The 26,899-nt window shown below is 38.8% G+C and overlaps 1 pseudogene; it reads right to left on the bottom strand.

Annotated features, from left to right (window-relative positions):
* Nucleotides 1-26,899, bottom strand: part of LOC109055375 — a 96,137-nt pseudogene that overhangs the window by 34,433 nt on the left and 34,805 nt on the right.

Below are 26,899 nucleotides of genomic sequence, written 5' to 3'. Positions count from 1 at the left end.
CACGCAGAGGGATAATCGCTGGCACGCGAGCAATAGGTAAAACTGCATACTGACGTACATTTTGAGGTAATAACCTATCATAGTCACACAGTCTGTTAGGAGCTATAAATACTATTGAAGTGTGAGAATCAACTTGCTCTAGACTACAGATGCGGAGATATGTGTGTATATGGTCTGCGTCTGTGTTTCTCTCTACAAATAATGAAGCTGAGTTTAGTTAGGCTTACTTAAAAACAGAGTTTTTAGCCCCCTCCTTGCTGAGAAATATAATGTGATTCAGAATTGATTAATAAAAGTCACGTGGCAGCGCTGACAACAAGTTTATGAATGTTAGTTTTTGCACAGCGCGATCTCAGATCTCTGTATGCAAGTGGTGTGTGTGTACGCGTGCGCATCAATTAAAGCAGTGCATTAATATAGCACAGTGGTTAACCAGAAAAATGAAAAATGGCACGTCATGCCGAAAAGGTTGCCGACCCCTGGAGTAGAGCATTCCACAAGCTGTCGTTTTGGCAGATTGGCTTCAATAAAAGCTGTTTTTAGACTTAATGACAAAGTTTTGAGTTCTGAAACTTACAGGATGTTTTTATAGTACAATGTCCTCTTATATGTCAAAAGAACAAGGGAATTTTGATTTCTCAGTTCATGACCCCTGTAAAGGTCCTTCACAGAGTAATGAAAAACTCTAAACAAAGTTCACTTCTTTTCCACTCCAGCCACACTCATCTTCTCTTCCTCATCTTCTCAAAAAGCTCATTTGAAAATGACACTGAGGTGATAGAGGAATGGGGGTAATGTAGCGATTCGTCTGAAGGTGTGCCGCTGGTTAATCCCTTTCCTGCTGCTGGTGAAAATGATCCTGCACTTACCCATAATTACCTTCTTCTTTCATGCTCCCTATCGCGGAGGAGGGGCAATAAACTCTGTCTCATGCACACACCTGAGAGCGAGATGGAGGGTTTAAGAGCTTTCACGTCAGTCTTCATTTGTGAGGGGTGTGTGAGAGACTCTCTTTTATTCTGAGCTGAGGTGACTCATCCATAATAATAATAGACACTGAACTACATTCACAATGGAAGATAAGTCCTGTGTATCTGTCAACTCACTAATAAAAGCACTTCCTGATGAAATACTGCATATTAACTGCTGGGATTTCTGGCTGGAACCTTGTCAGACATATTAGTGGTGTTGAGAGTCCCTGCCTGGTGTACTAGTCAGCAAACTTCAGTTGCACAAGGTGCCATTTTTGTTAAAGATCAGAAGCATTTATTGGCCAGAATGGATACAATGAGTTTATATGGTTTCAAAACGGCGACAAAACAAATATATGATGACGCTGTACAAGCTAGTTCTTGTCTTCTCTATCCACCTTCTTCTTAACGAGCCTACTGTGTTTTAAATTATGGGAGGCACTTCCAGTTTGGGTGCAACAAATATTTTCAAATCGATTTAATTTACGATATAAACAGTGAATAATTCCGTTGAAGGAACTAAGAATCTTTCATTTTTCTCCCTAAATCCTCACGTCTCTTTCCAGGTTTGTTTTCAAACGGATGCTGTGAAATCTAATTGTTATGAAATATAGACATAAATTATTATAATGATATTTAACACCTCCAAAATATTGCTACATATAGAAGGACATTAAGAGTTATTCATGGTACGTTGAAAGTGATTTGTTAATGCTTTCACACTTTTAAATTTCCTTTTAATGATCAATGGTTGAAGGGTGAGAAAAATGTCACCACATTGTTCCCAGTTTTTGAAAATGCTTATTATTGCGTTCATAGAGCGAACCTGGTGTAGGAAAAAGGTGGATAGGAAGTGTTGTACTGGCCAAGGTTGAGGAGCTTATCGAAACGTATTCAGATACATGAGCAGGATGTTTCTCTCTGGGTGAAAAGTAGAGGTGTGTGTTTCCTCGCTTCGCGAATTGCAAATTTTAAACTTGGTGACCAAACAGATGAGCACATCCACTACCATTCAGAGGTCAGAAAAAGAGTCAAAAAACTTTCAAATGAGTGCTTGACATTAGTGGAGATGTATTCACAGGAAATAGGCCACCCATGCTACTTTGCAAACTCGTGAAATGCCAAGTGAGCTCATCCTACAAGTCACCCACAGAGACGGAGGAGGAACAATGCAAACCCATTGCATATTAGTACATGTGCGGGACACCAGCAATCCAAAAGATTCCCTGCAAAAAAAAAAAAAAAAAAAAAAAAAACATCCAACAGCATCGAAAGTGAGAGAAATCACAGGAAAAGTTCTCGAGTTGCGGCTAACAAGGAAACGAGGGTACAGTAGTGCACTGGACTGACCGCATGACTGGAAATAGGTCAGAGAGCACTTTCAGTTTGATACAGGAGCTGATGCATGTGTGATAATTGAGGAGAGATTCGCACTGCCGTCACTGAAGAAAGAGCAGCTCCAGCTGAGGCTTCACACAGCGGCGCAGGAGGTTGTGAATGTGCCAGTGTTGAAGCCGAGACCAGATCATTCGGGTCCGAGTCCAGGCCAAGACCTGAATAGGTTGAGTCTGAGTCAAGACTGAGATTAGTAGAGGGTCGAGTCCAAGTCAAGACTTAGACCAGAAGAGGATCTGAAAGATTCACAGGCAGTGTAAATATGCTTTCCTCTGTGGTGAGTGAAGTCTGGTTTGCAACAGTGTAACACTGTGCTTTGTTCACACTTAAAAATAAAATCTAAACAGACTTTTTATGATAAAAAACCTTTTGTGCATTGGAAAGGTTCTATGGATGTTAAAGGGATCCTCCACCCAAAAATGAAAATGTCCTCAACCTCAGGCCACAATGTAGGTGAGTTTGTTTCTTCATCAGGTTTGGAGAAATGTAGCACTGCATCAGTGTGTCAGCAATGGATGCTCTGCAGTAAAGGGTGCTGTCAGAATGAGAGTCCAAACAGCTGATTAAAAACATCACAATAATCCACAAGTAATCCACAGCACTCCAGTCCACCAGTTAACATCTGAAGAAGACAAAAGCTGTGTGTTTGTAACAAACAAATACATAATTTTGAAGTTTTTAACTTCAAGCCATTGCTTCTGATCAAAATACGAATCCATAGTTTCTCAGACATTAAAGTCTACCCACATATTTGTTTTGAACTGTTTTGGTTTGTAAGCGGTGCTTGATCTCCAAAGAACCGTTATTATGGAAAGAGGGCTCATTGTTTAACCAGAAGCAATGGTTTGAAATCGAAAATGTCTTGATGAATGTTCTCAAACCCTCACCCTTTGTCTTCTCCAGACGTTAACTGATGGACTGGAGTGCTGTGGATTACTTGTGGATTATTGTGATGTTTTTATCAGCTGTTTGGACTCTCATTCTGACGGCACCCATTCACTGCAGAGCATCCATTGATGAGACACTGATGCAATGCTGCATTTCTCCAAATCTGATGAAGAAACAAACTCATCTACATCGTGAATGGCATGAGGTTGAGGACATTTTTAGCAAATGTTCCTTTTTTAGTAAACTATTTCAATAAAAGTTGTTCATAAAACTACGGATGACAATAAAGAAGCTTAATTTTGCCCCAGAAACACAAACACATCCAATCATGTGAGTCAGCACAGACCACAATATGTATCTGAGCATCAATGTCATATCCAAATGCTCCAGAATTCATGGAAATATGGTCTTGGACTAGAACTAGAGATGGACTTGAGACAGAGTCTGATCTCGAGTAGCACTACACTGCGATGCACTCTAAAGGAAAGCAGTCTCCTGAGTCCGGCATGAGCTACAGAGATGGGACTAGTTAAAATGAATCAAAAGATGCATCTCAGCAGGGTGGAAAGTTGAAAACTGATCCAGTGAAAATCCTCTTAAAAGAGAGATTGAGCTCTATGCCGTGGATGCAGCGCATCAAGCACCCCTCCCTCCGCTAACCCAGGTGAAAGCTGAACTCAAGTGTATGGAGCAAGAAGACACCCTTGATGAAGTAACAAGCCATGGTGTCGGTAATCAGGTCCTGTGGAGATGCCCTCATCCGTGACGAATAAGGCAGTGAAGAGGGTAAAATTCATTCTTCCCACCGCAGAGGATGTAATTGTTAAATTCTCTGCTGCTGGTTTATTTAGCTCCTTAGATACAGCAAGTGGGTTTTACTAGTCACGCTCTATCTATCTATCTATCTATCTATCTATCTATCTATCTATCTATCTATCTATCTATCTATTGATTAACCTAAAATTTAAGTTTTTACAAATACTTTCATACTGCAATAATTTCACATTCAATGTGCAAACAACATAAAGACAGAATATTTAAAAATTTTGTTTAATGGCATATTTTTTATGAGTGAAGGTGAGTATCACTGATACTAATGTCTCTATAAAGTGTCAAAGGCTCCAGATGAAGTTTATGCAGTTCAGATGCAATGCAGAGCGTGATCCTGTGAATGCACCGTCTCTCTCTCATGGGGCCCGGTTCAGCCGTGCTGAGATAACTACATACAGTACGCTTCTTCTGTAGTCAATAACGCCACAGAAAATGAAGCTCACCGGGTCGAACGCTCAATTAGACGGCGGCCAGAATACACGGCAAGGGCATGCAAGGTCACCGGAGAGTCTGAACACAAGTTATTGTAATGAAAGGTTTGTTGGTCCTTGACAGAATTCACGATGGATAGCAAGGCCTTTATTTCACAGGACATTAAATTCAGTGTGCGGACGCGCTCACACTGCAGCGGGACAAGGGCAGCACTGCTGATCTCTAGAGAATTACCCTGCGGACCACCGGAGAAAACAGTGACAGATCTGTGTGAACTAGCAGCATTAGATTACCATTCTTCTCTCTCCAGCATCCAGGCCACTAAAAACACACACACTCTTTGGCTACTGAATGCAAGTCGAGAATTTAGCAGCATGCAGTAAAAAGTTATTTTTTACTTGTTGCAATAAAGATTATCGGAGTGCATTTGATTGGGGTCGTTCTACTTCAAAATTTCATTTTATTTTAATGTTTTGCTTGCTGTTTCTTTGCAATTATTTCAAATTAACTAGCAGTTTTTTGAGTGAAAATTGTTTCAAACTGAATCCTGCACCAATCTGTGTTCGTTGTTCAAATATTACCACCATGTTTGAGAAAAAACAGAATCAAAGCCAATCATTTTGGTGTGCAAAAGTTAGAAAAAGTCCCACAAAATCCTGATGAGAAAAAGATGTTACTGACTTATGTAATGTTGTGTTTGATGTAATTCATAATCCATGTAACTAAGTGATTTCATTAGAAAGTCAGAGTATAACTTCAGAAATATTTGTGTATTGTTGGTTCACAATTCACACTCAACATGTTTATTTTATTATACAAGGAAAATTATTTTATTTTTATGGAATGTTGCAGTATTTAATACATAGAAACTGCAGTATTTAATACATTTTTAAACAATTTTTTATTTTTAAATTAATTTTTAATTGTTAAAATAATTTTGTTGTTACAGCATTTTTATATTCTTATGTGTCTGTTTGATTATTTTATGATTATTTTAAATACTTCTTATGTAAAGCACTTTGAATTACCATTGTGAAAAGTGCTATGTACGTAAATAAACTTGCCTTTCTATTGATTTATTAATGCACTTCATTATTTACTTATTTATTTTTTTAATTCATGCATCCTTGTAATTTTTTATCAAAAACATGAACATCCCCTTGCCTCACAACAGCATCTTGCAACATTGCACTGAAATCTGCCTTCATTTAGTTTGTAACACCCACTTTTTACAATCCAATCAATTCCTGATGCACAAAATCAAGTCCTGTTTAGTTTTGGTATTATTTATAGAAAATCTTCTTCATTCTTATGTATCAGAGGCTGTCTACCATCTCATAAATTTAGCCATTTGATAAAAAGGTGTCATGTTAAAGGGATACTCCACCGCAACATGAAAATTTTCTCATTAATCACTTACCCCCATGTCGTTCCAAACCCGTAAAAGCTTTGTTCGCCTTCAGAACACAATTTAAGATTTTTGGATGAAAACCTGGATGTGACTGTCCCATAGACAAGTAAATACCAGAGTCAAGGTCCATAAAAGGTATGAAAGTTGTCGTAAGAATATTTATCTGCCATCAGACGTGCAATCTGGGTTATATGAAGTGATGGGAACACTTTTTGTAAGTGAAGAAAGCAAAAATAACAACTTTATTCAACAATTCCTTTGTCAGCGGTCTCCTCTGCGTCTTTCCATATCACCGTATGCTGTGTATGCTCTTCTGTATCATCGGCACCACAAGGATGCACTGTTTCTACGTTGATTTAGCTTTGATTTGAAAGAAAACAGCGTATCCTTGTTCCACGGCTGATACAGAAGAGCACGTTTTTGATTGCACGTCTGATGGCAGATGGACTATTCTGACGATGACTTTCATACCTTTTCTGGACCTTGACACTGTTATTTACTTGGCAGTCTATGGGACATTCACAAGCCACCAATTACAAAACCAAAATATTTGTTCCGAGAATAACAAATATTTTTGGTAAGTGATTAATGACAAAATTTTCATTTTGGGGTGGAGTATCCCTTTAAGTCATATTGCTCACACAGACGACACAGGGCACATGCATGATTTGTTATGCTTGTTCCGCGTGACAAGTTAACACTGTGAATAAAGAGGCCAAAAGCGAGCGGCTCTCACCCTCAGTGTGTTGATCTGTGTGCCGATTTTGAAGAAATCCCAGATTATGTCTTGGGATTCCAGCCACGCCTCTCTCAGGTCTCCCACTTTAACCAGTGCGTCAAACATACGGCTGGCCTGATGACAGGGACACTGCAATAAACACATGTGGACCACTCTTCAGTGCACTCAGTAGGCAGCTCATCTCATTGGAACACTTGATTCTGATTGGCCAATTGCTGCGATGCATGGTCTAATATTTTTATTTACTGCTTTATCACTGGATAATTCAGCTTTTCATTGAGTTGATTAGTGAGTCTTCAGCAAGAACCACCATACACTCAGATCAATCAACAAAGCGTGTCATTCTTAGGAAAATATTTGAGAGAGAGAGAAATATATATATATATTTGAGAACTTTGAGAATTTCTTAAGAATTGCATTTATAAACATTTGTATGAACTTAGATTTAACTTTCAAAATTCATCCCTGTGCATCTGCTACAGTGTAAAATAAATACATGCATACATTCATACATAAAGTTCTTAAGAAAATACTTGAAAATTTAAGAATTGACCAAGAATTGCATTTGTATAAGCTTATTATAAGCTAAGAAATTGTGTAAGACACATTCTACGTTCATACCAATCTCCTGAAATTAAATTACGGAGAAAATCCTAAATTATTAGAAATTTCTTCAGAACATTGTGTTGTTTTAAGTTTTAGGAGATGTACATGAATGACCAGGGTCTGGATTCATGAAAATAAGAAATAAGCTAAGAACTTTTGTAAGTTGAATTTGTTCTTATTTTCTTGAACGAATGAATGAATAAATAAAATAAAATAAAATAAAATAAAATAAAATAAAAAAAAATAAAAAAAAATAAAAAAAAAGAAAAATTAAAACAAAATAAAAAAAAAAAAAACAAAAAAAAAACTAAAAAAAAGAAACCTAAAAAAAAATTATTTATAAAGCTATACTTGGCAAATTTCCACTGTACATCTGTAACCTCCTCTCTGTTTGCTCTGGTACCTATCAGCTACGCTCCTCAAAGTGGTTGCTTTTTAATGTGCCACGAGTTACAACCGAATTGGGAAAAAACTGCCTTTTCTTATTTAGCACCTTGGGGGGTGGAATAATCTACAAAAAGAGCTAAAGTTAGAAAAACCTTATGTCCTTAAATGAATTTAAAAAACTACTATAAAGAGTGTTGTGATGGAGACATGTTCTTGTTTTTCCTAAGAGTCTCATTGTGTTTTATATTTTTATTTTTAATATTTTGTACTTCTTTTATGTGTTAAAATGTACTTTAGTGTTTGTTATGTATGCATTTGTTGTGATTTGGCTGCTACCTTGGCCAGGTCTCTCTTGTAAAAGAGATTCTGAATCTCAATGGGACCTCCTGGTTAAATAAAGGTATAATAATAATAATTTGTTCAAAGTTCTTAGAAAATAAATAAAAAATAAATGAATAATATGAAACCTTAAGAAAAATATTTTTACTGCATTTAGGAACACTTGCACAAACTTCATGGAAGGTAATACATTTCATAAGGAGTTTGTACAAATGTCTTTAAATGCAATTCTCAAATGTTTTCTGTAGAACTTTTTTATTTTATTTTATTTTATTATTAAGTTTCAGCAGATGCACAGAGATGACCTAGGGCTGGATTCAAGAAAATAAGAAAGAACTCATCTTACAAAATGTCTAATCTTCTTTCTTATTCTGGTGAGTGCAGCCGCAGGTGGTCTCTGAACGTCTGTTTCAGGTCGACAGAACCCACTCATGTTCTTTCACTGCAGCAGAGACATCTCTGTCTCTTTCTGAAAGCATGTCAGCACTGAAACATGAAACTTTTACACTTCTTTAAAATTTCATGCGACAATATCAGAGGCTGTTTGTGTGCGTGCGAACGGTGGATTTCTGGGGTGTTGAAGCACACAGACAAGCATAAACTTAAAATAATGAGGGTGAGAAATAATGATAAAAATGAGGAGGGAATATTAAAAATATAATATTTTGTTTCATTTGGAACAATATGAGGGTGAGTAAATGATGAAATACATTATGTGAACTATCCCTTTAAATCAAACAAAAAACATGACCACAATATATAACAAATAAAAACAAAAGTTACTTGAAATCAAATGTACTTCAATTTAAACAAATAAATAAAAAACTTGACCTCATTTTATTTCAGCTAGTTACAAAGGCAATATTTCTTATTTTCATTGTTTAATTTTATTCATTAAAATAGCTACAACTAAAATAATATATAAAATACTTTATATTAAAAATAAATATTTATATATATTTTAAAATATTTATATATTGTATTTTCTAAATATAATGTATCTATTTATTTAAAAAAAAAAATTATTTTCTAAAAATCAGAAAACTATATTAATATCTCAATGACACTAAAAAAAACTATTTGCAATATATTTGCTGAGGAAAAAGCTCTGATAACACATAATCATAATACACATAATACAAACTCATATCCACACTTAAAAAAAAAAAAAGACATAACACTCAAACTTATTCACATTTCAGTCTAAAACGCACCTGTTTTTGCAAGCGCTGACATCTGCAGTGATGTAATGATCAGGGGAGGCATTTATAAAACCAACTGGAGTACAATTTTCACATTAAATGTGCAAAAATAAAATCATTTTACACTTATTTCTGCAATTAAGAATACATGTCATGCATAAATGTGTGTAAGTGTTGAGACCTTATCTCAGTGAGTTTATGAATTATTTAGATAGCTGACAATAAGCTAGTTAGGAGTCACACAATTTCATAATGATTTATGTATAAATACAGTCAAACCAAAAAATATCCAGACAACAGAGAAACACACACCTTGCATCACATTTTTTATTTGATACTTTTAGTATTGTTCTGTTTAGATACGATTAAATATTTTGAAATTGGAAAATGTGACAAATGACACCTACTTTCACTAGTCCTGCATAAACTAAACCTTACAATAATCTACAACACATTTTCAGTATGGTTCAGTTGGATTTGTGCTACTCCTAACTAGGTCAATATCACCTCTGGCCTTCTTGAAGCTAAAGCAAAGTTTTAACACTTTTTTAAAATGTTAGCATACTGTATATGTGACCCAGGACCACAAAACCAGTCGTAAGGGTCAATTTTTGAAAATTGAGATTTATACATAATCTGAAAGCTGAATAAATAAGCTTTCAATTGATGTATGGTTTGTTAGGAGGACAATATTTGTCTGAGATACAACTATTTGAAAATCTGGAATCTGAGGGTGCAAAAAAAAAAAAAATCAAAATACTGAGAAAATCACCTTTAAAGTTGTCCAAATGAAGTTCTTAACAATGCATATTACTAATCAAAAATTAAGTTTTGATATATTTACTGTAGGAAATTTACTAAATATGTTCATGGAACATGATCTTTACTTAATATCCTAATGATTTTTGGCATAAAAGAAAAATCAATCATTTTGACCCATACAATGCATCTTTGGCTATTGCTACAAATACACCCCAGCGACTTAACACTGCTTTTGTGCTCCAGGGTCACAAATATTCTTTAACTGCATATAAAGGCAAAAAGTTTTCCATTCTTTGAATTCTGAGAAATTCTGGGTAAAGCTGAAATGTCTCTAAGTGGTTTTATAAATATCACCTCCGGTCCGTGTGAATAAAACAAGCCATTGGTTGCTTTTGTATTTTATTTATTGAATTCTACACTCTTTTTCTTGTCAAATGCATTTCTTTTGTCTGCTCACTGAACTCGCTCACAGAAAAGCCTTGATCTCAGTGGGCCTGAACCTCTCGAAATAAACGCAGAATAAATGAAATGCTTCACAGGATGACAAATCACCGCCTTCACTCTCCTGCACAACTACATCATGACGCTTCCCAAAGATGCTCCCGACCGATGACTGTAATCAAATCAGCTCGCCTCAAAACTAGACGAGGTTACATCAGAATGAATACCAGCACAAACCAAAGAGCAAACCACCCAACAAACACAAACACCTAAACACTGAGCCTGATTTATTTATATACTGTGGTATGTATTCATATTTTAAATGAGTTTTTTTTTTTTTTTTTTTTAAGTTTACATTATAGTAATTTTTTTATGCTTTGTTATTTTTATTTGTATTTTATTATTATTATTATTTTTAAAAAGCTGAATTTTTCTATTTTAATTTTAGCAGCTTCAATACTTCAACATAAACTTATTTTATTTTGGTTAGTTTTGTAAGTTTACATTTTTCATCTAATATTAAGATTTTTTGCAGCTTAATTAATGAAAATTATGCCAATTTATTTGTCACTTAAAAAAAAATATAAAAAAAAATATATAAAAAAAATAATAATAATAATAATAATAAGATTTGCAGTAGGTCTGCATGATTTATTGAAACAAAACCAAACAAACCATTATAAGGCTTAGCAAGATATTTAATTAAATATATAAAAATAATTTATTTATGAATTATGTTGCAGAGCAAAATACTTTATTTTACAGTTGCAGTGTATAATAATAATAATAATAATAATAATAATAATAATAATTATTATTATTATTATTATTATTATTATTTGTAAATACTTGATTTTTTTATTTCGATTTCTTACTACAATAGTAAACTTTCCTGTTTTGTTTTTAGTAATTTTATTCTTCTACTACTACTACTAATAGTGTTGTTGTTGTTGTTAATATTAATATTAATATCATTTAATAGTCGTATTGACAGATAATCATAACACTGTGCAGCCCAACAAACTAGCACACAGAAAACATTTTTAAATCACATTTAAAGTAGCAATCAAAAATAATAATAATAATAATAATAATAATAATAATAATAATAATAATAAATATAAAAATGTAAAAAATAAATTAATAAATCCTTTCATTCTGAAGACCTAATTTGCAGCTTTATTTCAATTAATGAAAACTATTTTAAGTTATATTTAACAATAAAAACAGCAAATCACTAAACAAGCATCACTAAAAATTGGCTCAAAATGTGTATTATTATAAATGAAATAATAATAATAATAATAATAATAAGAATAATAATATATATATATATAGATATATATATATATATATATAATATATAGATATATATATATATATATATATATTAACAAGGTCCTCAAACAATTTACAAGAATCACTGAGAGCAGATGACAATTACAACTCGGCCCCAGTGTAGCCTACATCTGCTGATACAGTTTGTGTCTGAATGACAAACAAAATCACTGCTCGACTGAAAGAAGTGCATCTGAGAATTAAAGAGACACAATCGCTCTGATTCCTGACATATGACTTCTGTGGCACTGCCACTGTTTTACTAGCGTACATGCATCCAATGATTCACCAGAGGAGCGTTCTGCAGATTTACTGAAAGATCAGCAGCGCAGCCAAATCTCACAATGCAGTTAAACTCCCCATTATGTACAGCGGTATCTGTATTTCATAACACATCTGTTTGCTCTCCCACCAGAGAGACATCAGCACATTCAATCCCAACATGGCCGAATCAGAAAGAAAGCGCAATCCCATTAGCATGCCAACAGGGCTGAGAAGCCATCCACACAGAGCCGGGCACAATGCGGCCCGGTTTGTGTGATTCACGGTGTCAGAACAACAAAAAGCGCTCGGGGAGAAACAACCAATCCTATTTACTGCCGTTTCAAAGAGAAGGTAATTAACGGAACGGCCCAACAGAGCCACTAATTAACTCGGTCCTCCTGATATTCAGTGTTCTGTACAAACACACGAGCCGCTGTAAACAAACAACATCAACCGCTCACATTCTGCTCACTTAACTAGTCACTAGCCAGTTAACTACAGTTAATCCACTGGGAATGTTTTACATCTCACAGTGGAAAATAACACTGAGAAACAACTTTGATTATGGTCCTCACATAAAACTATAACCAATTTAAAGTAATGACTATCTTTTGTGAAAAAGTTAACCACTTAAGCATGCTTATTACAGAAATACACTTTTAAAGAACATATGGTTACACTTTATTTTAAGGTGTCCTTAAGTACTTAAGCCGTGAAAAGGTTTTCGCCCCCTTTCTGTTTTATTTATTTATTTATTTATTTGTCACACTTAAAAGATTCAGATCATTAAACTAATTTTAATATTGCACAAAGAAAAGGCAAGTAAATACAAAATGCAGTTTTTAAATGATGATTTCATTTATTAAGGAAAAAAGCTGTCCAAACCTACCTGGCCCTACGTGAAGAATTAATTGCCCCCTCCTGTTAAATCATGAACAAACTGTGATAAAACACATTATTTTAGAAAACTGAGTTAAATTTCTCTAGCCACACCCAGTCATTCATGCTCGAAAACCCTTAAATGTGGCTGAATTAAACCAATTCTGCAAAGAAGAGTGAGCCAAAATTCCTCCACAGCGATGTGAAAGACTCATTGCCAGTTATTGCAAATGCTTGATTGCAGTTGTTGCTGTAAAGGGTGGCACAACCAGTTATTAGATTTAGGGGGCAATTACATTTTCACATAGTGCCAGGCAAGTTAAGACAGCTTTTTTTCCCTTAATAAATGAAATCATCATTTAAAAACTGCATTTTGAATCTACTCAGGATATTTTTGTGTAATATAAAAAAAACAAATAAAAAATAATGACTTTATTCATCAATTCATCTCCTCTGTGTCACGCAAATATCTTGTTTTCATTCAGATCAAAGCATAAACAACGTAGACAGTGTATCTGCGTGACATGGAGGAGTTGAATTGTTGAATAAGGTTGTTATTTTTGTTTTCTTTACGGTTTACGGTTGAACAACTGATGTCACATGGATTATATTACCAATCTCCTTGCTACGTCTCTGAGCCTTGAGCGTGGTGGTATGCTTGCTGTCTGTGTGAGGGTCGGAGAGCTCTCTGAATTCATCAACAACATTTTAATTAGTGTTCTGAAGATAAATGAAGGTCTTACAGGCTTGGAACGACATGAAGGTGAGTAATTAATGACAGAATTTTCATTTTTTGGGTGAACTATCCCTTTAAAATGTAATTGACTGCTGTGAACATCATTACTCCAGTCAGTTGTGTACTTTTGTGGAAATTGTGATACATTTTATAATATAAAGATCACAAGAACAACATAAATTTAAAAATAAAAACATTCATTTAAAAATATAAACATCCTTTTATATATCTGTTATACATTATAAACAGCGTTGGGGGTAACCAGGGGAGTAAATATCGTCTAACTGCGTTCACACCAGAATTCGACTTGCGCGAATAAATCGCTCTATTCACCTGTTTGACGCGTGAACATTTTGAGTTTACTCACTTCATTCGCGCGTGAAATTCACTTCACAACAGATGCAAATTCATGTCATGGGAGGGGCTTCTGCCAGTTTTTTATGCAGTAAACATAAAATTTCTCAAGTGCAATTTCTGAAGGGGACACAAATAATCCAGCTAAAATTATACTTGTAAGGATATGTATACACAGAGGAAAGCCTTACTATTAGATTAGCAGGGAGACCATGCCAAATTAGACAACTTCAAGGTGTTGTGGTCACACCGACGCCGCATTAGCGCTCATGTCCGTTGTAGAAATTACTATCCGTCACACTGTTGCCAAGCCCGCGGTTTTCCCATAGAACTGGGCTACTTTATCACTGTTGCCGCAGGTTGTTTTTCGTGTATGTGGGTTGAAAAAACCCAAATAATGTTGTATTTTGCCTCTGGAACACGATTTTTACAGGGGGACCCCCCTCGAAACACAGTTAGTTTGGGCTAGTTTTGAGTAGCAATTGGGCGGGTTTTGTTGTGAAAACCTGGCAACATTATTATTATTGCTAACATAAAAGAATCACCTAAAACAAACTTTAATCAAATAAAAAATACTTCAGGCATCATGTATAAAAGAGAAAATAATCACTTTATCCAATGTTTAAGTGAATAAGATATCCTTGACAGCCTTACTTACTGGAGTTCCACAACTATTGAGAAGGGTCTGGCTGCAGACTTGCACTTGCATTGTCAGACTTGCACTCTCAGACACTTGTGCTTCCGCTAGTGACATCCGTCTTTTTTATTTTGTTCTATTTATTGATTACTTTTTGTTTGAATCTCTCATCATTTTACAACAGCAGCAAGGTGGTGAAGACAAGAAAAAAGAAACAAAATTACGAAGTCACTTGCAATCATCACTTTGCACTCTCAGCTACCTGCGACGTCACTTGCAATCGACACAAATCATATGTGTTGCCAGTGGAGACAAGACGCTGTGGTGAATAAACGATTAAAACTAATTTAGTACCGTAACGTACAGGGTCCTGCAAGAAAAAGACAAGACCCGCAAATCCGCGGCCACAGAACAGCAGAATATGAATGCAGTGCGCAGTCTCTCGTTAAGCGTTTCATTTCCTCCCGTAGAAAATCATTATAAACAAAACACATAGCTTAATGGACAAAGACAAAGAAATAAAAGAGCTGTAGACAGTTATTCTATATGGAAAAACGCTTAACGCGAAACTTTGCATGTTGCATTTATTCTGGGCTCACCTGGTTGCCTGGTTTATGTATATTTTAATAATGAAGAGGAGCATATTGAGTTTCTTCTTTATCTTCTTAGTCTATTATTATGCCACATTATGCCATGTTTTGCCATGTTTTATACATTATTCATTATTTTAAAAAAACATTGAATTTGATATTTGAATAGAATCTTAATACATTAAGCCATATTAAGTGTTTGTTTTTTCTACGGGAGGAAAACGCTTAATGAGAGACTTTGCGCATTGCATTCATATTCTGCTGTTTTGTGGCCACGGATTTGCGGGTCTTGTTTTTTTTTTTCTTGCAGGACCCTGTGCGTGACGGTACTAAATTAGTTTTAATCGTTTAATCACCACAGCGTCTTGTCTCCATTGGCAACACGTACGATTTCTGTTGATTGCAAGTGACGTCGCAGGTAGCTGAGAGTGCAAGTGTGTCACGAAACGCACACAGACAGGTAGATCCATTTGCAGTGTTTTATTGGGATAATCCAAAATCAGAAAACATCCAGGCAAAGGTCAAAATCCAGGTAATCCGTCCAAAACAAGAAACATAAACAACATCCAGAAACACGAAAAACCAGGGTGACATTCAACAAGGACTCCGTAACAATGACAGAACAACCAGGGTATTTATACACAGGTGCAAACAATGTAAGTGGTGACAGCTGAATACAATGAACAGTGATGAACAGATAAGGCTAGTGGGAAATGTAGTTCTGAAGGGGGTGACAACTCAGGGGAAGTGAGCCCTCTAGTGGCCACCCAGGGAGACACAAAGACCAGACACCGTGACACTACCCCCCCCTCTAAGGAGCAGCTTCCAGATGCTCCTCAGAACAAAAAACAAACACAAAACAAAGAGACCAGGAGGGAGGTGGACTGGTGGAGGCAGAACAGGGGGAGGGATGGCGGGCCAGGCCCGTGTAAGGGAACTGGGACCGGCAGCGATGGCTCCCCTGGCAGCCCAGGTGGCTCGGTCAGATCAGGGGGCCATGGTGGACCCGAAAGTTCAGGGGACCACGAGGGACCAGGCAGTTCAGGTGGCCACGGTGGATCAGTCCATTCTCGTTGTGCAGACGGCCAGGGAGGAATTCGCCATTTGAGTGGCCCGAACGGAACCTGCCCTTCGGGGAGCCAGTGAGGAGCAGACTGTGGCGATGGCTAGGTCACGGCATTGGACACCGCCTCGGGAACGGCCTTGGATAAGGGCACTGCCTCGGGAACGGCCTTAGACACGGGTATCGCCTCGGGAACGACCTCGGGTTCGGGCACCGCCTCGGGAACGACCTCGGGCATCGCCCTGGGAGTGGCCTCAGGAACGGCATGGGACAAGGACACCGCCTCGGGAACGGCCCTGGACACGCGCATCGCCTCGGCCTGCGCATCGGGTACCGCCTCGACCTCCGGAACAGCATTGGGCACCGCCTCGTCCTCCGGAACCATCTCGGGCACCGCCTCGGACACCGCCTCGGCCTCCGGAACCATCTCGGGCACCGCCTCGGCCTCCGGAACCATCTCGGCCTCCGGAACCATCTCGTGCACCGCCTCGGACTCGGGCACAGCCTCGACCTGCGGAACAGCATCGGGCACTGCCTCAGCATCGGGTACCGCCTCGACCTCAGGAACCGCATCGGGCACCGCCTCGGCCTCCGGAACAACATCGGGCACCGCCTCGGCCTCCGGAACGGCATCGGGCACCGCCTCAGGAACCTTGGGCACCTCCACCTGGACGACAGCGGCCTGCTCGGGAACGTCCTCCTGGACGGCAGCGGCCTGCTCGGGAACGTCCTCCTGGACGGCAGCGGCCTGCTCGGGAACGTCCTCCTGGACGGCAGCGGCCTGCTGCTCGGGAACGTCCTCCTGGACGGCAGCGGCCTGCTCGGGAACGTCCTCCTGGACGGCAGCGGCCTGCTCGGGAACGTCCTCCGGGCTTTTGAGGAACGGCTGACGCCTGTCTCCTCCTCCTGCGGCCTCTATGATGGCGTGCCGGTGGGCTCTTTGACGGAAGACTCAGGCGTTGAGTCAACCATCTTGTCTGCCAACACAGGTGTAGATTCGACCATCTTGTGCAGTGGTGCTGGGCTGGCGGTCATCTCGTGCTGTGGTGCTGGGCTGGCGGCCATCTTGTGCTGTGGCGCCGGGCTGGCGGCCATTTTGTGCTGTGGTGCTGAACTGGTGGCCATCTTGGGCATTGGCGCTGGCTCAGCGACCGTGATGTGAACACTCCTGGGAAACTCTGGGATCTGGCACATCCTGGAAAAGTAACTTAATACTGTCTCCGCGGCCATCTTGGGCTGTGGCGCTGGGCTGGCGGCCATCTTGTGCTGTGGCGCTGGGCTGGCGGCCATCTTGTGCTGTGGCGCTGGGCTGGCGGCCATCTTGTGCTGTGGCGCTGGGCTGGCGGCCCTCTTCTCTGGAGACACAGGTGTGGTCGAAGTATCCCATTGAGCACGATGGCACAGGTAATGGGTAAACCCCCAAAAGTCTAGGATCTCCAGCCCCTTCATCTCCCATTGAGGCAAAGGGTCATCCAGACAATTGTTAAAAAAGTCCTTCAGTGCTGCATCATTATAACCCAACCCGACCGCCATGGTCCAAAACAATTGCGCCAGGCCACCCACCTCACTCCCCCTTTGACGAAGGGTGGTTAAGTTCCGGAGTCTCCCCCTCCATTCCTCCATGGTGGCTGGGGAACGGATTCGAAATCCCACACAACTGGATCAAGCCATGAAAAAGTCCAACTGTCACGAAACGCACACAGACAGGTAGATCCATTTGCAGTGTTTTATTGGGATAATCCAAAATCAGAAAACATCCAGGCAAAGGTCAAAATCCAGGTAATCCGTCCAAAACAAGAAACATAAACAACATCCAGAAACACGAAAAACCAGGGTGACATTCAACAAGGACTCCGTAACAATGACAGAACAACCAGGGTATTTATACACAGGTGCAAACAATGTAAGTGGTGACAGCTGAATACAATGAACAGTGATGAACAGATAAGGCTAGTGGGAAATGTAGTTCTGAAGGGGGTGACAATAAGGGGAAGTGAGACCTCTAGTGGCCACCCAGGGAGACACAAACCAGAGACCGTGACAAAGTGGCGATTGCAAATGACTTCGTAATTTAGTTTCTGCTGTTGTAAAATGTTGAGAGATTTAAACAAAAAATAATAAATAAATAGAACAAAATATAAAATAAAGACTGCAAGTAATGTCACTACCGGAAGTGCAAGTGTCTGAGAGTGCAAGTCTGAGAATGCAAGTCTGCGAGTGCAAGTGCAAGTCTGCAGCCAGACCCTTTTGCAACTATTGACTTTTCTCTCACTTGTGTGTGTAGGTAAAGTAAAAGAGGAAAGCAGGCATTTGGACCAAAGCACTGTGAGGCAAGGGAGGGGGAGATTCAACATGTTTCTAAACTTAAAACACATTTTTGACCCGTTTGTGTTTAAAGTATAAAACATTGTTATTTACAATTCACAGCATGGTTTATAATGCCGTGGCCCCCCGCCACCCAGATAACTTTCCATAAAACATCACTAAGTAATTTTTTTAGGTAGCAACGCAATATTATAATGCATTACTTTTAAAAGTAACTTTACCCATCACTGATTATAAATGTCTTTATTATCACTTTTGATTTATTTAACACATTCCTGCTGAACAAAAGATTTAATTTCTTCCAAAATATCCGAACTTTTGAACGTGTATTTAGTTAATTTTATTATGTAGAATTCGCAGGTAAGCTGCCCTTTGTTGACTTATTGTTTTTGTCTATTTGTCTGGACCAGAAGACTTAATAAAACATGTTATGAAAACACACCGCTGCTGCAGACTCGTGAGATACGCTTGAGTGAACATTTGTCCATCCCATAACTGAATATCAGCGTGTAATGTCATTAATTAAAAGCATGCGTGTCTAGTTCCTGGCGTGTCGGTGTAATATAAGTCCATCTGTGCTTTGCATCTGTTGGCCCGGCAGCTAAAGCCACTAATGCCAAACCTTGGAAAGGTGAAATGGTTTTTGGTGCGTGATCAGGACAGCACCTTCATAATGCAAGCACAAAGCGTAAACTGTGTTTCAGTCTCACTTAACGAGCATAACAGACATAAAGCCTGTTCGCTCAGAACGGAGGTGACAGCTGTTGTGTTAACGCTAAATGAGATGCTATATTACTCTCCAGCAAACTTCCATCAGGTTTTATTTATATGGCCACTTGCACGCAAACAGTGTAATGGACTGAGAAGCGCAGCGAATAGAGCGACACATTGACGGCCCATTTTTTCAGTGCCCTTGGTTCCTGAAGTGTTTTCCCATTCATTTTCTCCACATTCAGAAACACAGAGATCTAAACCTTGAACCAAACCCACCAGCTCTCAGATGAATTGTACAGCAGTACAATATTTAAGTATTAACTTAAAATGAATTTATTTAAAGTCGTATACTGTAAAATAAAATGTTTATTGCTTATAAAAACTAGCTCGAGAGCATGTAGAAATTTGATTATATAATATGTAATGTACAGTTGCACTGATTTGCTACAAGGTATTTGAACAAGAAAAAATGGTCCAAGACTACTTCAGATCTTTTGTGAGGAAATGAAAAACCCATGAAGCATTGAAAACGACGTAACTGAATCCAAAACAAGGGTACAATATAAAACCCTTGACATTGATTATAAAATACATTTAGTTCAGGTCCTCATAATTGATTGTCTGTTTTCACAATGTTCCAGAACTCATTGAAAACTATTTGGTGTAGAAACAAGTTTTCACTCAGAAATAAAGATAATTAATCGTGCATGCATGTAAAATGTAAAATTTCTGTAAATGCATTGTTGCACAGCACATGTGATTTTTGAAAATAGTCAGATTCAATGAGCTATGACAATTCTGCTGAAAATGTGCTCACCCTTAGATCATCCAAGATGCAGATGAGTTTGTTTGCAGCATTACATCAGTGTCTCAGCAATGGATGCTCTGCAGTGAATGGGTGCCATCAGAACGAGACTCCAAACAGCTGATAAAAAACATCACAATAATCCACACCACTCCAGTCCATCAGTTAACATCTGGAGAAGACAAAAGCTGCATGTTTGGAAGAAGAAAATCCATCAAGGCGTTTTTAACTTCAAAACATTGTTACTGGCCAAAATCTGAGTCCATAATCCAGTGAAAAAGTGTTCTGGTCTGAATCAGGAGAGAAATCTGCACAGATCAAGCACCGTTTACAAACCAAAACAGCTCTAAACAAATATATGTGGGTGGATTTTGATGTGAGAGACAACCAGAGATGGACTTCTTCACTGGAGAAAACAATATTATGGATTATCGACTCATATTTTAGCATTGGTTTGAAGTTAAAAATGTCCTGATGGATTTATTTCAGCATTTCTCTTCTCAAGATGTTAACTGATGGACTGGAGTGGTGTGGATTACTTGTGAATTACAGCTTTGTGATGTTTGTATCAGCTGTTTGGACTCATTCTGACGGCACCCATTCTCTGCAGATCATGAGTGAACTATTAATTTTTCTCTCTTTTTTACATTTTTTTTTCTTTTGACAGGCAGATCACATTTTGTGAGACTTCTGGGTTTCTGTAAACCTTATTCAGATGTTAAATATAAGCTACGGCATCTGCAGAAACTGAGGTTGCATTAAAATGGAGTTCAGAGGACGAGATGTGGAGCAAATCATCTAAAAATCAACAGAGCACGAGCAAAGGAGCGAGGTGTTTGTGCACTTCTTGAGCAGACTGAGGTCCTGTAATGTGTGCTGCAAGATGCTTCAGATGTTTGCAGCAGACTTTCGTCACACGTGTGCTCTTCTCTCGTGGATACAAACAGATGAATGATCTCATCAGCCAATTACTGGCAATGATCTGAACCCACTGGAGGCTGTGCTGCTGCGTTACGTCATTTGCAATGCTTTATGGAAGTGTTTGGTCTATTCTTCCTGCACAGTTCCTGTGTCCATGGTTACAGCGATTAGTGGATTTGCCTCCAGAATTATTTTCATTGGGGATATGACAATTAAACACTTTTTTTATATTGACTTTTACAGCCTCTGAGCTCATGTTAGCTCTGCCTTGAAATATTTAAACAAACATAATTTCTCTATGGAGAAAACGAATGGGACATTCACTTCCATAACCTGAATGTTTTGCTCTATAGAAACAGAAGTAACATAACACACGATTCATACACACAATAAGGAGAGGAAAAAAAAAAAACTTTTATTCAGGATGAATTAAATTGATCAAAAGTGACAGTCAAGACATCAATAATGTTACAGAAGTTTTCTATTTCAAATGAATGCTGTTCTTTTGATCTTTCTATTCATCAAATAATATGAAAAATAAAATGTAGTATCACAGTTTCCACAATAATATTGGTCTGCACAACTATTTTCAACATTGATAATAAATTGATAGTGTTTCTTGAGCAGTAAATCATCATATTAGAATGATTTCTGAAGGATCATGTGACACTGAAGACTGGAGTTATGATGCTGAAAATTCAGCTTTGATCACAGGAATAAATTACATTGTACAATATATTCACACAGAAGAAATATTATTTAAATTGAAATAATATTTCACATTATTACTGTTCTTTTTTACTGTAATTTTAATCCAATAAATGTAGCTTTGGTGAGCAGAAGATTCTCATATCAAAAACAACAAAAATAAATGTTTAATAAATCGCCTGCCTCAGGATGTCAAACTATATGAGGTATATAATCTTTGATTTTCTATTATATTTAAGTGATATATGTATTTATATATATATATATATATATATATATATATATATATATAAATATATATATATATATATATATATATATTATTATAAAAACATTGGTAACAGTGTAAATGGAAGATGATTACAGTATTTTCTGAGCAGATCTGGTTGGTGAGTTGATGTTTTTGTTTATCCATCATATTTAATAGCTCTCACAAGACACACCATGGGATTTGTGCCTGTAATGCAAAACCTCAAGGGACACACTATTGCGTCTTATTCCTGCAAAACACTTCGTACAAGATTGAAAACACAGAGAGACAGAGAGCTCATGAGCGGAGCGATGTAAGCGCTGGTTTGGCCCATCAGAGCGGTCACCTGGAGCCAGTTCAGACCCAGCACCGGTGGAAGCTGAATCAGGAGGAAAAATAACTCATTTTAGTATCATTGATTTCTTCTGAGCTTAATTGTGTATTACATTGGTTCAGCCTCATGGAGCTGAAGATTAAGACTGTACTACTGAAGTGAAGCTAAATTTGGCTAAATCTATAAAGATCATTAGATTTCCAGAGTTTATTCTCAGAGCCCAGGATGTCAGGCATTTAAAACAACCTTAATAAAGTCCCATTCACTGGCCTCTTAGCGGCCGCTATCTCTGTGACCTTCACACACTCAGTAGCATTACTTTAGAAGGAAAGTGAGTTTCAGACGTGTGTATGTGTGTGTGTGTGTGTGTGTGTGTGCGCGTAAGTATTTATCTGCGCAAATATATGCTGCAAATGGCATTTTCTTCCTTCAGTCTGGAGAACATTTATGCTTCAGCTTCACATTCGTGAAACCACAGTGCTTCAGGACGAGAGAGGCTGATAAATGTTAAATCAACAGGAATATGAGAACTAATGGTGGAACGTGTAGGAAAAGGCAGAGAGCAGCTGTAAGCATTAAATATTGTCCTTCATAACTCACAATCTACTGCAAATCTGTCTAACGTCTTTTGGTGTGAGAAACATGTTTGTGTCAAAAATAAAATATTAGAGAGAAATCACAATGTTGAGCTTTATAGTCCTGTAATAAATTACATTAATTAATTTTATCCCAATTAAGACAACAACACCATTCATTCAGTATTGCCTTTTTATTGTTTTAGTATTTAATTTATTTAATACTTATTAATATTATTGAATATTTCACTTTTTGGCTGTAAACATTTTTAGCTTCAAAGCAAAAAGTCTAAGCAATATCTACAATATACTGTATTTACTTACAATATACTTTCTAAAATATAAATTATCAGTTGTCAAACTGTAGTAATATACTAGAAAACTAGTCAAGCAGGTAAACTATCCACAAGCCGAACTGTAGTTTCACTGTTTTCATAGTTATGTCTATAAAATAATACAATGGGATGAATTTCAAATTATAATACAAGTTCAGTTTAAATCGTACAATAGGATGTACTTAAAAAAAAATTACAATAATTAAAAGATAACCTTAAATTTTCATTTAATTGCATTTTAGACTAAATTAAAAGATTACATTAAATTGAAATTTCATATCGCTATTTAGAGATTGCAAGCCCCTTCTGCCGGCCTCCATAACAGAGAAAGAGCTGTTCTGAGGTCCTGAAGCTTTGAGTCCAGTCCACGTATCATCTTAAAGGGGTCATATGATGCGATTTAAAATTTTCCTTTCTCTTTGGAGTGTTACAAGCTCTTGGTGAATAAAGAAGATCTGTGAAGTTGCAAAAACTAAAGTCTCAAATCCAAAGAGATATTCTTTATAAAAGTTGAGACTCGTCCACGCCCCCTGAAACGGCTCGTTCTAACACGCCCCCACATCTCTACGTCAGTGTGTGGGAAGATTTGCTTAACGCCGCCTAAATATTCATACAAAGAAAGAAGGCGCACCTTTTATTCTCGTTGTAGTATTGTTGTTGCCTCCACCGCCATGTCGTATAGACGCTGTGTGTTTCACTGTGAAAGCAAAACTACTTTATTTGGCCTTCCAAAAGAGGACGATATCATCTAGCCTTCTATTAAACATGAAAAAAATATTTCATCATAGCTTACTCAGTAGTGCTGCTTTCTTAGTTGCACCGCTTGTGCAGGAATTTGTGTCAGAGTAACAATTAAAATGTGACTTTGTGAAATAGACTGTCCTTAATTGTTGCTACAGTATTTTCATCCTAATGATAGAAAGCCTATGCATTTGGCAACTATATTTCTTAAATAAACCATTATATTTCATAATTAAAATCTATTTTCACACTCATCTTGGGTGGGGGGCGGGATAGTCGAATGTTCTTAAATATAAAAATAATGTTCTTTTCAGCAATATCATATGACCCCTTTAAGGCACGGACGGAATTGAGCAAAGCTAGGGCTGGGTTTGTAGAGCTTGTAGGTTCACTACCTGTATCCCTGAAGGGGTAACCTTGAGGCCGGGCTGGGAGACAGCCGGCCCAAACTCTAGGCACAATTTGACGACCAAAAATGCTTGCAGGTCCCTAACCCTCACGAAGGAGGCCAATGTACCCAGGGGCAGAGTTTTCATTAAAAAAAAACTTCAGATCGACTGACTGTAAAGGCCCAAATGGGCCCTGCTGTAGTGCTCTGAGCACCAGAGTCAGGTCCCAATAGGGTATAGTGGGAGGACGAGGAGGATTCAACCTTCTCACCCTCCTTAGGAACCCGATGACCAGGTCTTGCTTCCCTACCGTCTTCCCTTCCACGTTGATCGTGATTCGCGGAAATAGCAGCAAAAATAGATTTTAAGGGTGCAGGGAGACAGCCTTCAGTCCAACCCTTCAGGGGTTCCACTTCAAGGCGTAAGCATGTCTTGTAGACGGTGCCTGCGCCGAAGAGATGGTGTCCACTACCTCTTGGGGTAGGTCACCTACAACCTCTGCATCCCATCCAGGGATCAGACATGGAATTTCCAGAGGTCTGTATGCGGATGCCAGAGGGTGCCCCGTCTTTCACGAGGAGCATCAGTTCTAAGAACCATGTCCGGTTGGGCCGATAGGGTGCAATGATCAAGACCTGCTCCTCGTCCTCCCTGACTTTGCACTGTGTCTTTGCAAGAAGGCTCATATTTGTGCAGGCCCCACAGCCAGCTGTGTGCCAGTGCGTCCATGTCGAGAGTTCCCTCGGTCAGGGAGTAGAACAGTTGGTAGTGAGAGGTTTCTGGAGAGGCAAACAGGTCTACCTGAGCCGCTCAGAAATGTCTCAAAATCAGCTGGACCGTCTCGGGATGGAGTCTCCATTCTCCGGAAAGTGTAGCTCGTGACAGCCGCACAGTTGAGCAGACCCGGAATATGAAACATGCAGCGGAAGTGCAGACCACCTTGTCGGTTGATGTACGCAATGGTCGCAGTGTTGTCCGTACAGACCAGTAAGTGCTTGCCTAGTAAGCAACATTTGAGATGGTTCAAGGCAAGGCGCACTGCTAACAACTCTAGGCAATTAATATACCACTGCAGTTGGGGCCCGTCCACACCCCTGACACCACATACCCATTGTACTGTACGTGGCTCCCCATCCGGTGGTGGAGGCATCCGTGTAAACCACAGCATGCCTGGAAACCTGTTCCAGGGGCACTCCTGCCAGGAGAAACGCAAGGTCTGACCACGACCTTAAGACTTGTCAACAGATCCATTTGACTTGAACCCTCATATTGCCACGCTGTGCCACGCCCACCTCGGGACTCGGCCATGAAGCCAGTGCTGAAGTGTTCTCATATGAAGCAGCCCTAGCGGCATAACTGCAGCTGCCATATGCCCCAGGAGCCTCTGAAATTGTTTCAGTGGGACCACTGTCCTGCCCTTGAATGTATTCAAGCAGTTCAACACCGACTGAGCACATTCGTCTGGAAACATGCTGTCTGTTTGACCGAATCCCAACTCCATACCATGAAAAGAGATCCTCTGCTCGAGGAGAGTTTGCTCTTTTCCCAGGTGACCGAGAGGCACTGACTGAAAGGGAAAATGTTTTCCATGATCCTCGTTGGACGGTGGTAAGCTGAGGTTGTGATTGAAGGAGTGGATGTGGCTTATTAAACATGTTAGCCCGTTAAAGACTCATTTTGCTGTAATGCAACACAATGTTTTGTCCTCATGTAACCATAAATTCCTCCCACATGTGCACAAAAACCATGAAAGCCAATTAGGCGTATAAAAGTGCATGTGTTTGCTGCACATGGAGGCTGATGGAGGTCTGACAGAGCTCTAGAGAGAGAGATGCTGTAATTCACATCAATGGATAATACGTATAGAGCCACGCTTATTAGCAGCAGGGATATCAGACAGCGGTGCTGATTAACGAGAGCGCGTCATTAGACTCTGAATCTCTGTTGTCATCTCAACGATCCTCTCCAACATGAGCTGGGCAGGTCACACACACACACACACACACTCGCGCGCACACACACAAACAAACACACACACACACACACACTGAGAGAGATTGGAGTCGTCACCTCGCACCTTCATCATCCAGTCGCCACCCTGTGCTCTGATTGGCCGCTGCGTTGAGCGCTCACTCTGATTGGCCGCTCCTGTTGGACAGACTCTGGTAGTGTGGTGAGTTAATTACTCTCTCTCAGATCTCCTGATGAATTTAATCTGGTATAATAGAAGTTCATGGCCCCCGAATGCAAATGCGGCCTGCGGTGGTGACCACATCTCGACAACACGACGCTCCATGCCCTATTTGCAAATAAGCTTCCTCTCAAATCTTAATATCATTAGACTAAACGGTACGAATAAACAACAAGATATACGACCTGCTCCTCTGAACAACAACAAGAGCGGCTGTAAATCACGGATATAAGCGCAAATGGAGAACAGGGTGTTATTTCAGCCCGACGTGTGAAATAATGGGGCAAAAAACAGTTTATTGACAATCAAAAAAAAAAAAAAAAGGATAACATTGTATTTATCAGGT

The sequence above is a fragment of the Cyprinus carpio genome, chromosome B7 (genome assembly GCF_018340385.1).
Source record: "Cyprinus carpio isolate SPL01 chromosome B7, ASM1834038v1, whole genome shotgun sequence".
In the NCBI taxonomy this organism is placed as follows: Eukaryota; Metazoa; Chordata; class Actinopteri; order Cypriniformes; family Cyprinidae; genus Cyprinus; species Cyprinus carpio.
Note: the sequence above shows the minus strand (reverse complement) of the source record. Positions and strands in the feature narration are given on the sequence as shown.